Below are 16196 nucleotides of genomic sequence, written 5' to 3'. Positions count from 1 at the left end.
TAGCATGTGTAACCGTTTTTCTTACATACTACACAAAACATATCACCAGTGCATGGATTGGATTTTCTGGACGCGTAGTCAGTTGCTCCACTGCGACCACAAATGGCGGTATTATTACAATTGGCCTCAAGATGGCCTTTGGCGTGACAAGAGAAGTATCTTCTTGGCAAAAACTTATATTCATCAACAGGAAGTACTTTGTAATCAATTTTGGCTCCGTATTTAAGGAAGGAGTCCAAGTCAGCGCGAATATCAAAGTAAACTTTGTAAGAACGTCAGCTTCCAATCCTGACTGCTTTATGAGCTCTGGGGATAAGGTGCAACACATCTAGTTCCTCCATTTCGACGGGAATTCTTTTCACTTCCCCAATAAAGTTTGGAGCCGTTTGTGACGCATTTTTCGTTGGTTCCTTGCCTTTTATGTGGTCAACGATAGATTCAGCAGTATCTATAGACTTAAATACAAGTTCTCAGTGGGCTTTAATCTTATGTAGTTCACTGATTTCAGAAGGATTTGAAAACACCGAATCGACAAAGGACTTACGAGCACTGGGGGTGTTGAGTGATCCCGGTAAATTCTTGAGTAAAATTGCATAAGATGGAGCCTCGGATTCCGATGCATTGAATTTCGAGGGCCAAGAAATAGATTTGTTATTGTTTGATTCCACTAAATAATCAATTTTCCGGTCTAGTTCGTTTACTTTCACAGCCAGAGAAGCCACTACTGCATCGCCTAAAGTGGGAACCGAGCAAGGATTCTCAATTACAAATTTTGGCATTGGCTTCCATTTACATTTCCATTTATGAGCGTGTCACCGTTTAAAAATTTCTGTAACATTGTATTCGCATTTCACATTTCCAACGAACCTGCTCGTAAACTGGAACTTATCGTGCAACATTTCTTTCGCTGTAATTATGTCGTTTTTACTAAAGAAGCTTGTTGTTTCACCAACAATTATCTCAATCTTCGCGCCCTCTGTAATTGATCGATAAATAAAGTTCAGAATGGGGCTTAATATTAATCCCGTCATGGTACCAGAAACTTGTCTAACTGGATGTATCACCTGGCGATCAAACTCCAGATCACTGTCAAAATATTCATGGTAAAATTCCCTTCATTTCACTAGGTAAAAAAAGTTCATAAAAAACTTGCCAAACAGCTTCTTAATATCAAGAAAATTGTATATTTTTTGTTCGTCCACACTGAATGATGCAAAATGAAAATGCAGTTTTTAGTGGAATTTAAATAAAAAAAAGTTTTTAATTTAATAAAACTTTACAGTAGAGAATGAATTCCAAGCCCGTAGTAAATAAAATAAGATTATAATTACGACTCAATTAAGTACTTTGTTTTCTTTGGTATAAAATACTGGAAGCGGTCAGATTTGAACCCACACCTCCGAAGAGATCAAGTTTAGTCTTACCCATCAAAATTTACGAGCCTGAGAAAATTTGCCTTATTTTCCAAAAAAGGAGGGAAACCCCCCTAAAAGTCATTGAATCTTAATGAAAATCACACCGGCACATTCAGCGTATTAGAAAACCTTACTGCAGAGGTTTCAAGCTCCTATCTTAAGAAAAGTGGAATGTGATATTTTTTGCCAGAAGAAAGATCACGGATTCGTGTTTATTTTTTCCGTTTCTTTTTATTTTTCCCATGGAGGAGCGTATCAACCCAGTGATCCTAGAATGTTGAAAGAGGGCTCATTCGAACGTAAATTAAAAGTTCTAGTGCGTTTTTTAATCAAAAAATAAAATTTTTTTAAATAGAATCACTTTTTTAAACTGCATTTTTGATGTCTTTTCATACTGCAGTCTTTTCAAAGATATTTTATTTTTCAAGCACATATCAAAGGACGATCAAACAGTTCTGGTAAAGAGCTGTATAGTAAGAGCGACCCGTCTCAATAGTAACTGAAACTCTAAAATATGAAATTTTGATACCAATAGATACATCAAAAGAACTGGATTTTTACGCTGATTTTAAATATATATAAATTTCATCCGGGCTGCAACGGTAGCTAGCAATCTAGTAAGAGACAATCATTTCCAATGTTAAGAAATGTAATGACCCATAACTCCTAAAGACAGACTCAGATCAAAACACTAAATACACCATTAGAACCGCCTTGTTTGAAACCCTTATATAGGAAACTGACTTTCCCTTGGCTTCAACAACAAGGGAAATATATAGGCTTGAAAATTAAGAAAAGTGTCAAATTATAGCATTCTGCCTAAACAGTATCTTTTTTTTTCTTTCCACAGATAGCTGGGCACTGGAACATCGTAGTGAGTTGTTTAATGACTCATTTTAAGGAAAATACTTGATCTAGTGCTATTTGTAATTTAAAAAAATCATTTAAATAGAATTAATTTTTCCACTAAAAGCTGCATTTTTATGACTAATATCGATGAATGACGTCAGAATTGTAGGTAGTAACCATATATGAAGTAATAAGTGAATGCAATATTTAACGCGCTTATCTTTCGACAAGATAATGTAAGACATACATAATAGATCGATATTGTTTATTATAAATGGGTACTATGTAAGTTTCAACGGATATAACTGAATCTTATAAAGGAGTTTTGGAAAAGGTGGTTCTAATAGTGTACTTTGTTTTTCGTTCTGTTACTAATTTTAGGAGTTATGGTTTATTGTTTTTCTTAGTATGGGGCGTGGTCGTCTCTTACTAGGTTGCTAGCTTCCGCTGCAAACTGGATATTGATGTGACATTATTTTCAGGGGTTATGTAAGTTTCATCGGATATAGCGAAAACCTAGTAAAGAAAAAACTACTGCGCATAGTGACTAAAAATAAGGTAATACAAGCATCTTTTGAAATATACTTATCTAGGGTATGGTGCCATACTGAGGATTGTGTCTTTCTAGTCCAACTAAGAATCTTGGTTTTTAATCCGGGTTTCTAAAAAGATCAATGCAATAGTTAGATTAAAACTACGTGATCCAGCTTGCAGCGGTAGCTACCATCCTAGTAAAAGACAATCACGTCCAATATTAAGAAATATAATCAGCCATAAATGGCAAGAAAAGTGGCATCTACTAAAGCATTCTGCCTAAACGACATCTTCTTTTCATGTAAAATTTTGATGTGTGACGTCAAAATCTTAGGTTTTAGCCATATATGGTGTAAACGTAAATGCGATATTATAATGTTAGCTATAATTACATCAGTACAGAATCACTGACGTCATTATGAAAACTGCAAAATTATTTATGGTGTCGGACCATTAATATTAATTTTTGAGCTCAAACTAGAAAAAAACCTGAAAATTTTCAAATTAGTTTTGTTTTTTGTTCGATTTAATCAACAAAATTTTTATTTCATCTCTCACTTCAAAGTTATAATTGTCTCCTGGAACCAAACTTTCTTGGCTCAACTTCTAAAGTGTGTATCTCGTGTGCTATCTTTCCGTAGAAAAGCAACTCAATTTTTGTTTTATTTTAGTTTTAAGTTCAGAAGCGCTAAGGTTATTAAGTAAACTGCAAAAATATTTATGGTGTCTGAGCAATAATATTAATTTTTTAGTTAAAACTAGAAAAATACCTGAAAATTTTAAAATTGTTTTTTTTTTTTCGATTAATCAACGAAAGTTTTATTTCATCTCCCGCTTCAGAGTTATAATTGTCTCCTGAAGCCAAACTTTTTTCGCTCTAATTCTAAAGTGCGTGTCTTTTGTGCTATATTTTCGTAAAAAACATCATTTTTTTAATTTAATTTTCGATTTCAGTTCAGAATCGCTAAGGTTATTATGTAAACTGCAAAATATTTATGGTGTCCAAGCAATAATTTTAATTTTTTAATTCCAAGTAGAAAAATACCGGAAAATTTTCAAATTAGTTTTGTTTTTTGTTCGATTTAATCAACGAAAGTTTAATATCATCTCTCATTCCAAAGTTATAATTGACTCCTTGAACCAAACTTTTTTTGGCTCAACTTCTAAAGTGCGTACCTTTTGTGCTATATTTCCGTAGAAAAATATTTCAATTTTTTATTTTACTTTAGTTTTCAGTTCATTATGTAAAGTGCAAAAATATTTGTGACGTCGGAGCAATAATTTTTGTTTTTTAAATAAAACTAGAAAAAACCTGAAAATTTTAAAATTAGTTTTGTTTTTTGCTAGGCTCTAGCTACTCGACACGTGATTTTACGGGAATGATTTTGAACATTGACAAGTAATGTATCAAAGACAAGATTTGTATTTAAAGCGGATTTTTGACAACGTTGACAGAGATAGAAGTGGCTCAATCGATGCTCAGGAACTTCAAATTGCACTATCCAATGGAACCTTCCTTCCCTTTAATCACGAAACTGTGATCCACCTTATAGGAATGTTTGACCGAGATAACTCTGGAACAATTGAATTTAACGAATTTAAAGATTTATGGAAGTATGTTAGTGATTGGGAACGTGTTTTCCGTTCCTTTGATCGTGACAACAGTGGCAACATTGATTTTAATGAACTGAGACAAGCATTATTTTCTATTGGCTACCGACTAAGTGACTTAACAATTGGCACGTTACTTAGGAAATTTGACAGACTTGGCAATGGGACACTACACTTCGATGATTTTATACAATGCTTGGTAGTTCTTCATAAAATTACTGCAGCTTTTTCTCAGTTCGATACTAACCGTGACGGAAGAATATATATTCACTATGAGCAACTCCTGAACATGTTCTTAAGCACTTTCAAAACTTGAAAATATGTTACCGTGTAAAATAGCAAATGTTTACTTGAAGTCAAATAAAACGCGCAGCTAGTCTACTCTTTTGCTAAGAAATGTTCTAAATGAGACTATAAATGAAAATGTTTGCGGGACTTTTCACTGGGCTAGGTTGCTAGCTACCACTGCAACCGGGATAATATCACTCCGTAATTTAAAATTACAAACAGAAAAAAGCCTAGGGCTTTTTCTTACTTGGAAAAGTAAGACATGAATTTCAAAGAATCAGCAGCTAACTAAGTCCAATTTGTGCTATGGTTTGTTCTTTATTAGGTTTCAGCCATCCCTAGAGCCATAATATCGATGAAACCTACATAGTTCCTATTTATGATTAATAATTACCATGGGATTAAGTTCGTTCAGTACCATATACAGGAGACAGTTACAATCAGATATTTTAATATATCCTATATGATCTAGTGGTTGGGATAGCTGGATCTCACCCAGTTGACTCGAGTTCACTTCCCGATGAGGGAAATTTATATTTATGGTGATTTCTTAAGGCACATAATTAAAATAGTCATCTATATAATTATTCCTTTCGTTACTTCATATACTATGAGCTACAGTTTGTTCCTTAATGTACTTTAACATAAAATTCATTTTTAATATATCTCACAAGGTATAGTGGTTGGGATAAGTGACGATATGTCAGTCCTATTAGGGAGATGACAGAGTAATGTCTTTTGAGAAGTATTGTTTAGTATTGGGAGTGTTTGAAAACACGAAATTAATTAAATCATATATATTTTAATCGATGACACGACAGGCTTATGAAGGAAAAGAGAGAATAATTTTTTAAGTACTGTTTAGTACTGGGGTATGCAAAAACTCGAAATTGATAAAATCATATATATTTTAATTGATGATACGAAAGGCCTATGAGGGAAATGATAGAATAATGTCTTTTGAAAAGTATTTTATCGTATTGGGGGATGCGAAAATTCGAAATTAATAAAATCATATATATTTTAAGTGATGATACAACAGGCCTACGAGGAAAATGATAGAATAATACCTTTGAAAAGTATTTTTTAGTATTGGGGTACACAAAAGATCGAAATTAATAAAATCATATATATTTTAAGCGATGATACGACAGGCCTATGAGGGAAATGATAGAATAATGTCTTTTGAAAAGTATTGCTTAGTATTGAGGTATGCAAAAACTCGAAATTAATAAAATCATATATATTTTAAGTGATGATACGACAGGCCTATGAGGAAGATGATAGAATAATGTCTTTGAAAAATTATTGCTTAGCATTGGAGTATGCAAAAACTCAAAATTAATAAAATCATATATATTTTAAGCGATGATACGATAGGCCTATGAGGGAAATGATAGAATAATGTCTTTTGAAAAGTATTGCTTAGTATTGGGATATGCAAAAACCCGAAATTAATAAAATCATATATATTTTAAGTGATGATACGACAGGCCTACGAGGAAAATCATAGAATAATACCTTTGAAAAGTATTTTTTAGTATTGGGGTATACAAAAACTCAAAATTAATAAAATTATATATATTTTAAGTGATGATACGATAGGCCTATGAGGGAAATGATAGAATAATGTCTTTTGAAAAGTATTGCTTAGTATTGGAGTATGCAAAAACTCAAAATGAATAAAATCGTATATATTTCAGAGCAGAACTAGAAATTTCTATCTCCTTATTGAGAAAATTCAGAACTGAAGTGGAAGTTTTTTCTCTTCTTTGGAAAAATTCAGAATTGAATGGTAACTTTTTTCTTCTTTTAGAAAATTCAGAAGAGAACTTAAACTTTCTTCATTTCTTTGAGAAAACTCAGAATTAAAGAGGAGCTTTTTATCTTCTTGCAGAAAAAAATGATACGACAACCCTGCGAGGGAAAAGATAGAATAATACGTATGAAAAGGATTGCTTAGTGTTGGGATATGCATAAAGAAGAAATTAATAAAGTCATATATATTTTAAGCGATGATATGAAAGCCTTATCAGGGAAATGATAGAATAAGGAAAAATTCTGATCAGAACTTGAAATTTTTTTTATCTTCCTTGATAAAATTCAGAACAAAAGTGGAACTTTTTTCTCTTATGTGAAAAAATTCAGAATTGTACTGTAACTTTTTTTTCTTCTTCCTTTGAAAATTTCAGAAGAGAACTTTTCTACCTTTTACGGAAAAATTTAGAACAGAAATTGAAATTTTTTTCTCTGAGTCTGAGAATTTTTTTTTTCTCATTATGAAAAAATACATCATGACATATTAAAAAAAAAGCTTAATCCATTTGATATGAGGAAGAGCAAGAGTTTAGTTCTTTGGATATCTGATGCATTTTTCCATGTCAGGTATCTTTTCCGGCACCCATTGAGCGAAATATCTAACTTCATCTTCCGGGTCATGTACTGAATGCAGGTATTTCTCACATTTGAAGTCTTCTAAATTGAATAATGCTATGTTTTTCATCACATTTTTCTAGTCAGAGTTTATCAGTTGGCACATTTCCCTTAACACAAACAGCTTGCACACCGAAAAAACTGCATATTTCCTGAATTTCCTCTTGTACATGTTTTATTTCATAGCCATTTTCATTACGTGGTCTTATGGTTTTAACGTAAAAGCTGTTTCGAATTTATAAAATTTAGTGTTGGACTCCATCTGATTTTCTCATACTTATACATATTGTATCTGACGTTCCATTTATAGCTATGAATTTCACGCCGTTGATCGTCTAGGAGTAAGAAAGCTGCTTCGAAAATAATACCAGTTGAGGAATATTTCAGACCAATATATTCTGTGTCAATCACACCAAACATTATTATATCTGAGAAAAAAGGGCTTAAATTAAATAAATATGTAATGTTTCTGAAACTCTAACAAATACAGCTCACTTTCTTAGAATAAATCATTTTCACTTAAAGGGGTTGGGTAACATTAAATCTAACTTAAAAACTACTGCTTTGCACAACGAAAAATAAATTATAAATGAAACAACGGAAAAAAGTTAATGTTGAGCTGTTGAGCAAAAAAGGGCCCAACGTCCCTCAAAGACACTCCCTCAGATCCTTGAGTCTTCTCCCCTTATTTTCTCTTAAATCAAGCTTGTTATTTTTTTTTATTCTTCTATTTTATAATCCATTTCATGTTTTTCATCATTTGCATTTTTCAGTCTGAAAACGATCCATCGAAAAAAAAGTTAATGTTGAGCTGTTGACCAAAAAACTGTCATCTGTCCCTTAAAGACACTCCCTCCTCCCCTGGAGTCCCCTTCTCTCATTTTCCCCTTAAATTACGCGTGTTATTGTTTTTTATTTTATTCTTTTATAACCCATTTCATGTTTTTCATCATTTGTATTGTTCAGTCTGAAAACGATCCGGCGGAAAAAATTTAATGTTGAGTTGTTGACCAAAAAACCGCCCTCCGTCCCTTAAAGACACTCCCTTCTACCCTGGAGTCCTCTTCTCTCATTTTCCCTCAAATTGCAATGGGTATTGCTTTTTATTTTATTCTTTTATAATCCATTTCTTGTTTTTCATCATTTACATTGTTCAGTCTGAAATTGATCTAACCTAACCTTTACCAGTAGGTGGGGTGGCGTCCATTTTCCATGAAGTTTCTGGTAGATAACAAATATTGAACTTGGTTATCAGGTTGTATACCGTATTGAGTCAGTAGTCATCTGAATAAATATATTAAAATAGGGAAAATAGTCTCTTAAAATTCTCAAACCTCGACCCTTTAGCCTATGAAAATAATAATAATAAATATATGGAACTTTATTTCTGAAATCTATAACACAATGTCTTTAATTTCCTTTGTGATATTACGGATTTCCTTCTTATTCTCAATGTCATTTAATAGATCACGAGCATATGCATTCCATTCTAGGGCTATTCGATGTCCCCTTGGCACTTCTACTGCAACCTTTAATGTCCAAGGGAGAGATTTCATAGAGGGCGTGGTGATTTGAAAAGGGACAGGGGACTGGTATAGTACGCTCCTGGATATGTCAGCTATCTCCAAACGCTGCACGGGGGTTGGGTCGGTGCCCCTAGCCCTCTTTTCATGAGGGGGGCAGTGCTCACAATTGTCCTTAAAAGAAGAAAAAATTTAGTATTGAAATAATTTTCCCCTTTTTTACAGAAGGAAAATTAGTAACCCAATCCCCTAACCATAATTTTGTCTAGAAAGCATTTATCATAAAGAAGCCCCCTCCCCTAAGCCAAAAAAGCAATGCAAAATGTAAAATTTTACGAGAAATCAAATGCTATTCAGTTTACACATAATAAAGTTATGTACGTTTTTTTAGAAATCCCGGCCCCTTAATTTTCATGCGAAGAAACACTTTGTTTTCACTTTACAATGAAGGTGTTATAAGCGAGGCATTGCAACCCTAAACCCCCCCCCCCCCCCCATATAAACACTGATTACTCAAAATGGAAAATGAATATTACATGTAACTAACATCCATCCCCCTCTTAACAACCCCAACCCCCCCTCCTCTTTTTACAAAAGAAAGTCCCTCTTCCTTTTCAGTAAAGCAAAAGTAAAATTTGCGATGAAGAAGCTATGATGTTAATTTGAATAAAGTATCCTTTTTTTCTGTGAAACCTTTTGGTTAAGCCGCTAACGTAAGGATTAACAAGCAGGAAGTGCAATTGTGGGGTGTCAGCTAATTAACAGCTATTTAAATCTTTGCGGAAATGCTTAAGTCAAACCATAGTGGCTTAATAGCTAAGGGATTGACAGAAAGTTGGCTGTCAAAAGGAGAGTTCAAAAACATAGTTATTTCTATTGGAAGAATTAAAGTCGTAAACAGAGGGGTGTGGAGGGGGAGAGAGGGGAGGTTTGCATGGTAAAAAAAACATATTTTACACTTTCTAGCGAGTATAAACAATATATAGTGGAGTTTGTATTGCGTGGGGGGGGGGGGGGGTACCTCAATTTGAATTTACTGGAGGGACTATGTAAAATGATTTTATTTGAAAATAAAGTATGAAAATTTACTAAACAGAACTCACATTATAAATCACTGTAGATGAAGTTTCCTTGTCAATGTTCAATGTTTTATCCATAGTGTTTTAGAACTTTGTGTGGCTGATTAATCACAATGCATGTCCGTTATATCCTCTCCTGCTAATATTTCCGGCCCTCTGATTGGCTTAGAAGGAGACACGTGATCCTGTTTCCCGTTATCGCATCAATACATTCTCCCCAGTGATTATGTAAATCAAGTTATCAGAAATTCACTTGTCCTAGTCGATTACGCAATCAAGTTCTCGGAAATTCATTTCCCCCTCTTGCACTAGATCAATACATCTCTTCCCCCCGTCATTGCGCATGTGCAATATTTGTCCCGGAGACAATTCCCCTTTCGTTAGAATCAATAATTCCCCTTAGAAACAACAGAAAACATCAGAATCAACTTTAGAGGACACATTATATCACGGGAAGATGTTCTTGAAAACCCTCTTCCCCCCAAACTCAAAATTTTCTAAAATTCTACTTTAGAAGCTTTTTTAAATATTTCTGAAGCGTTAAGATATAAAGTGCTATAAACATCAGAATCAACTTTAGAGGACAATTTATGTTATGGGAAGATGTGTTTGAAATCCCCCTTTCCCCCAAACTCAAATTTTCTAAAATTCTACTTTAGAAGCTTTTTTAAATATTTCTAAGGCACAGGAAATGATCCAGCCAATTTTCGATCACTTTCAGTTTTATTAGTATTTAGTAAAATTTTTGAAAAGACTATGCTTTCTCGTCTCTTTACTTTCTCAAAATCTAAAAATTTTCTTCATGATTTTCAATTTGGTTTAAATTCCGAAGAGAACTTGAACTTTTGTATCTTTTATGAAAAAATTGAAACGGCTATGCTTTCTCGTTTCCTTACTTTCTTAAAATCTAAAAATTTTCTTCATGATTTCCAATTTGGTTTAAATTCAGAAGAGAACTTGAACTTTTCTATCTTCTATGAAAAATTTGGGAACATTATTTAAAATTTTTTCATCTCTTTGAGAAAAATCTTAACTGAAGTGGAAAATTTGGTATTTTTAACCTAACTAAACTTGATCGTCCGAGCAGAAAGTGTTATCACTGATGAAAAATATTATTTCTAAGAGAAATTTTTGATCATAGTGTTCTCAATCTTTTTAGGATGTATGGCTTGGTTGGGACCTCTCAGTTGATGAGGAGGTTCTTCTCTGTACTACTACAACCACTGATGCCACTGACGATGTGCTAGAAGTACATTATACGGAAGATGGTTTGTCGTATACGTCGCAGGATCTGGTACGGCGGGGGCCTTCGGGCCGACTTTCAACAGAGATTGACGAGCGGTTGGCTCCAAGTTTATCATCAATACGAATACGAGAAGATTTATTTGAGAACATTTTCATCCCTTTGATTGATATATCAATAAATGATGATGAAATTGAATGTTTCCCACCCCCTCTACGTGATATAGTGATATTATATTAGGATACGTATTTATTTAATATATAAACGGAAAATGTTTATTTGAAAACTATTGTAAATATTGATTTAAGTAATGAGTAAATATTAGAAGAATGATTTATTTTTTATCTTTTATAGAAAACTTGGCTGTGAACTGATAGTACTCTATTGGGTGATCAAATTAAACTGAACTATTCATATGCAGAAGTCTCTGCTGATATCCTTACTCCATGCATATCTAGTATGAGAAAATTAAAATAGTACAAACAAAATTATTGTATGATTACAATATAAAACTCATTATACGTATCGATAATTAGATTTATCGTTAAATGATAAAGGAGAACTCTTCCCCCATGGTTTTTGTTGTTTAAAATCCTTTCCGTAGAATGACCTCTTATGCTGTCTCTTAAATGTCCACTTTTTCTCTTCTCTTAAAACATATTAATTATAATATTCAGTGTTATATCTTGCTTTATACACATTTTTCTTTGGGTTTTCACTGCTGTCTTTTACACTATATTTTGAGATATCTCTATAGAGAAAGCCCTCTTTTCCTGGTCTCTTCTTTTGATCTTCCTTTTCTGCCATATCGAACCTTGTTTTATGTGAGTTTACTTGCAAACGATATAAATTTCTCTCCGTATCACGTATGATTTTTCTTCTCATTTCCTCTAGATTCTTCTCATCTATCTCTACATCTATGCTGTTTAAACATGCAGTAGGTTCATGAGAATGTTCAAAATCATGAAAATGTCCTTTACAAATAGAACAGTTGCAATAAAAGGATATTTCTAACTCAATTTGTTCACTCATGTTATCACACTGCTAACTTTAAACTTAGTGAATTCTATTCACACACTAATAAAAAATCCCCTCCCGTTCATTTATGTAAATCAATTTCTCGGAAATTCGCTTCCCCCTCGGTTACGCAATCAAGTTCTCGGAAATTCACATGTCCTAGTCGATTACGCAATCAATTTCTCGGAAATTCACATCTCCCCTCTTGTCCTAGATCAATACATTCCCCACCGATTATGTAAGATACCCCCAGTGTCATTACACCTGAACGAACAACAACAAATAAATCGACCTTGACGCCATCCATTAGACTCGATCGATAATCCTTGAATAAATTATGTCCCGTCGGCGTTAGACTAAATTGTAGATGGCAGCAGGGGTGCGGGTTTGTATTCAATAGGGCCTTTCTACTGATAACGGAAGAGCCAAGCATTTGAGCCGTGGTCTGAAGTTCAGTAAATTTCTCTAGATTTAAACTTTCGGCAAAATTATGGCCAACCTCTAGAAAATCATGAACAATACATATAAATCGTCAGTGTTATATTTAAGTTGGTACCATGAACATGAATCAAATAATCAACGTATTGAACTTGGATCTGTACAGATCCAAATACAAAACCTATTGCATATCCTCAGATTTCCTTGAACATATTCATAATGCTAGCGAGTCTTTTATTGGAAAATTCCAAATAATATCTTTGGAACATTTATATAAACATCAATTCCCTGTTCCCGCCGTTTTGCTACCACTATTGAATACTTTAATAGATTCAATGGCTTTGTAGGTTTTCTGATCCATGGACGATTTTCTACAACTCTTGGTCTAACAATAATAAAGTCAATAACATCAACGCTGTTTTTTCGTATTTTCTGTGAACTTTTCTATTTTCTCCCCATTCACATTTTCCTTTGTCTCGTAATTCCTATGTCTTTTTGTTAATGAGGAATCTTCATTGACCTAGAATATAAAAATTTATGTTCATTTATGTCCCCCTCATCTTTTTTTGACGTATCATCTTCAACAATCCATTTTTCAAGAAATAAGTTCACTTTTAATGACACATTAGCGCTATGAAGACAAGGACACCCCTCCTCCAAGTAAATCTGGAAAATGTTCTAATAAACATTTTGCACATACTTGGAGGTCTAATACAATAAGATAATACCTCTTATCAAAGGGCGTATCTAGGATTTTTGTTCATAGGAGTTTTGCATTTTCGCAACGTTTTAACAGGTCAGGCAAAAATTTTGAGGGGGAGGGAGGAGCTCGAACCCTGAGTCCCCCCCCCTCTTGGACACGGCATTTCTCTTAGCAAAATTTCTTGAAGTATTTTTTTACAACAATTATTAAGCTGCAAGGTTAGCAACCGAAGATCCAAAAAAGTTGAGTTCGCCTTCATAACAGAAAAAAAACCGCATTGTCTAGGTTTAGCCTAGACTGATTTTGTTGGCTGATACCTGGCCAAAGTGAATGCAACTCATAATGGATTAGTATTAATCCATCAATAATGGATTAGTCTTTACCTCTTTATTCTTTGCTAACAAATTTGGTCTTCCTGGAATATTTATTCTAATTATTTTAATACTGCGATATATAAGGATCAGCATAACTTCCTTTCCGCAAGTTTTACCCGCAGGAATTTCAAGTGCTTTTCTCTTTTCTTTTTAAATGCCAAGCAACACAGACTTCCAAACAAAACAAACTTCCTGTTTGAGAAGATAGCACTTTTCAAAGTAAAAGTTTTATTAAAATAATTGTTTTTTCTTATAAAAAAATAAAACATTTTCTTTTTTTTCTTGTAGCATTGCTAAGCATTCAAATCCGAAAATAAGGGTGGGGGGCAATGATGAATCTTAAAACTACCATGCGTCTAGTTTTGTTGTCTGTGCTTTTTCAAACAGTTCGTGGTAACGAACTGTAAATAAGAAGCGACCCGGCTCGATAGTAACCGAAACTCTAAAAAACGGAATTTTGTTACCAATAGATACATCAAAGGAATCAGATTTTAATTCTGATTTCAAATATATAAGTTTCATCAAGTTTAATCTTACGTATCAAGTTACGCGCCTGAGAAAATTTGGCTGATTTTCGGAAAAAGGGGGAAAGACCCCCTAAAAGTTATAGAACCTTAATGAAAATCACACCATCATATTCAGCGTATCAGAGAACCCTACTGTAAAGGTTTCAAGCTCCTATCTACAAAAATGTGGAATTTTCCATTTTTTGCCATAATAAAGATCACGGGTGCGTGTTTTTTTTTTTTTTTTTCCCAGGGATGATCGTATCGACCCAGCGGTCCTAGAATATCGTGGGAGGGCTCATTGGAATTAAAATTAAAAGTTCTAGTGCCCCTTTTAAGTGACCAAAAATGGAGGGCAACTAGGCCCCCTCCCACGCTCTTTTTTCCGAAAGTCACCCGATCAAAATTTTGAGATAGCCATTTTGTTCAGCATGGTAGAAAATATTATAAATATGTCTGTTAGGATAACTTAATCCCTCGAAGCCCCCAGGGAGAGGGCTGAAAGTTATGAACTTTACCCAATGTTAACATCAGTATTGGTTATCGGGACCCGGCTCAATGGTAACTGAAACTCTAGAAAACGATATTTTGATACAAATAGATACATCAAAAGAATTAGATTTTAATGCTGATTTCAAATATATAAGTTTCATCAAGTTTAATTCTACCCATCGAAAGTTACGCGCCTGAGAAAATTTGGCTGATTTTCGAAAAAAGGGGGAAAGACACCCTAAAAGTTATAGAACCTTAATGAAAATCACACCATCATATTCCGCGAATCAGAGAACCCTACTGTAGAGGTTTTAAGCTCCTATCTACAAAAATGTGGAATTTTGCATTTTTTGCCAGAAGAAAGATCACGGGTGCGTGTTCATTTATTTTTTTTCCCCAAGGGTGATCATATCGACCCAGTGGTCCTAGAATATCATGGGAGGTCTCATTGGAATGGAAATTAAAAGTTCTAGTGCTCTTTTTAAGTGACAAAACAATTGAGGGCAACTAGGCCCCCTCCCACGCTCATTTGTTTCCCAAAGTCACCTGATTAAAATTTTGAGATAGCCATTTTGTTCAGCATGCTCGAAAATATTATAAGTATGTCTTTTAGGTTGACTTGATCCCCCGAAGTTCCCGGGAAGAGGGCTGAAAGTTATGCACTTTACCCAATGTTGACATATAGTATTGGTTATTGGGAAGTATGCAGTACATACGTTTTCAGGGGAGATTTTTCCTGGTAGTGGGGGGGGGGGGTCGGGGGTTATGTGGGAGGATCTTTCCATGAAGGAAGTTTTCATGGGGGAAGGGACATTGCTATGAAGGGGATGCAGGACTTCCCAGTATTCTTTAAAAAAAGATCAGAAATTAAATATAAAAAAAAACAAGTTTTTCAACTGCAACAGCAGCAACATCAAAACTTTAAACGAACAGAAAATATTGCATATATGATTAGGTTCACCCCCTAGTCAATACCTCTATCTTTAAGCCAGAGATTTTTTAGTACTTTCATAAGAGCTATTAATTCTAATTAACGGCCTTAGTGATTAAGCGGTCATTTTTAAAGAATTGGAACAAAATTCGAACCTTCCATAAAGAGCAAGGTATTGACTAGGAGGCGAACCCCCTAATATACGTATTAAAAATATATGAATATAGAAGTTCGTTACGTAAGTTAATTCGTAAGTTACGTATATTTACTACCAATATAGTTACCAATATTGAGGAGTTCTATAATCCCCCCTACACTCTCCCCGCTATTGGTATGAGTGTGCACCTTACTGTAATATGGAAGCCTAGCAGAAAACTTCCTGACAGATCCCAGTCAGTGGTGAAGTACCGTCCACACACTCAAGAACAACTCCAGATTTACCGAGAGTGGCTAGCTAGGAAAAACTGGTCGAAAGTCCTTAATATGAAGAACGGCAACAATATGATGCAAGAGGTCACTGCTCAGCTTTTCTATGAATATAAAGTAATATTTCCCGAAAAGACAATCCTGGTCAAGTCACAAAATAAGCCGTGGGTGACTAAAGAGATTAAGGATCTAATCAAATCGAGAAATGAGCTCTATAAGTTGGGATATCAAGATGAGGCTAAAAAAATGCGCAATGTCATATGTCTCAAAATAAAGAAATCTAAACAGGAATTTGGTGCTCAAGTGGTTAACAAGCTTTGGAAGTCTAACCCCT

The 16196-nt window shown here is 34.1% G+C and overlaps 1 pseudogene; it reads left to right on the top strand.

The window, feature by feature from the left end:
• Nucleotides 1-4200: 4200 nt before the first annotated feature.
• LOC148941848 (programmed cell death protein 6 pseudogene) lies at nucleotides 4201-4725 on the top strand (annotated as a pseudogene).
• The last annotated feature ends 11471 nt before the right edge of the window (nucleotides 4726-16196 follow it).

The sequence above is a fragment of the Artemia sp. Qi Xiang Cuo genome, chromosome 17 (assembly GCF_049724085.1).
Source record: "Artemia sp. Qi Xiang Cuo chromosome 17, ASM4972408v1, whole genome shotgun sequence".
In the NCBI taxonomy this organism is placed as follows: domain Eukaryota; kingdom Metazoa; phylum Arthropoda; class Branchiopoda; order Anostraca; family Artemiidae; genus Artemia; species Artemia sp. Qi Xiang Cuo.
Note: the sequence above shows the minus strand (reverse complement) of the source record. Positions and strands in the feature narration are given on the sequence as shown.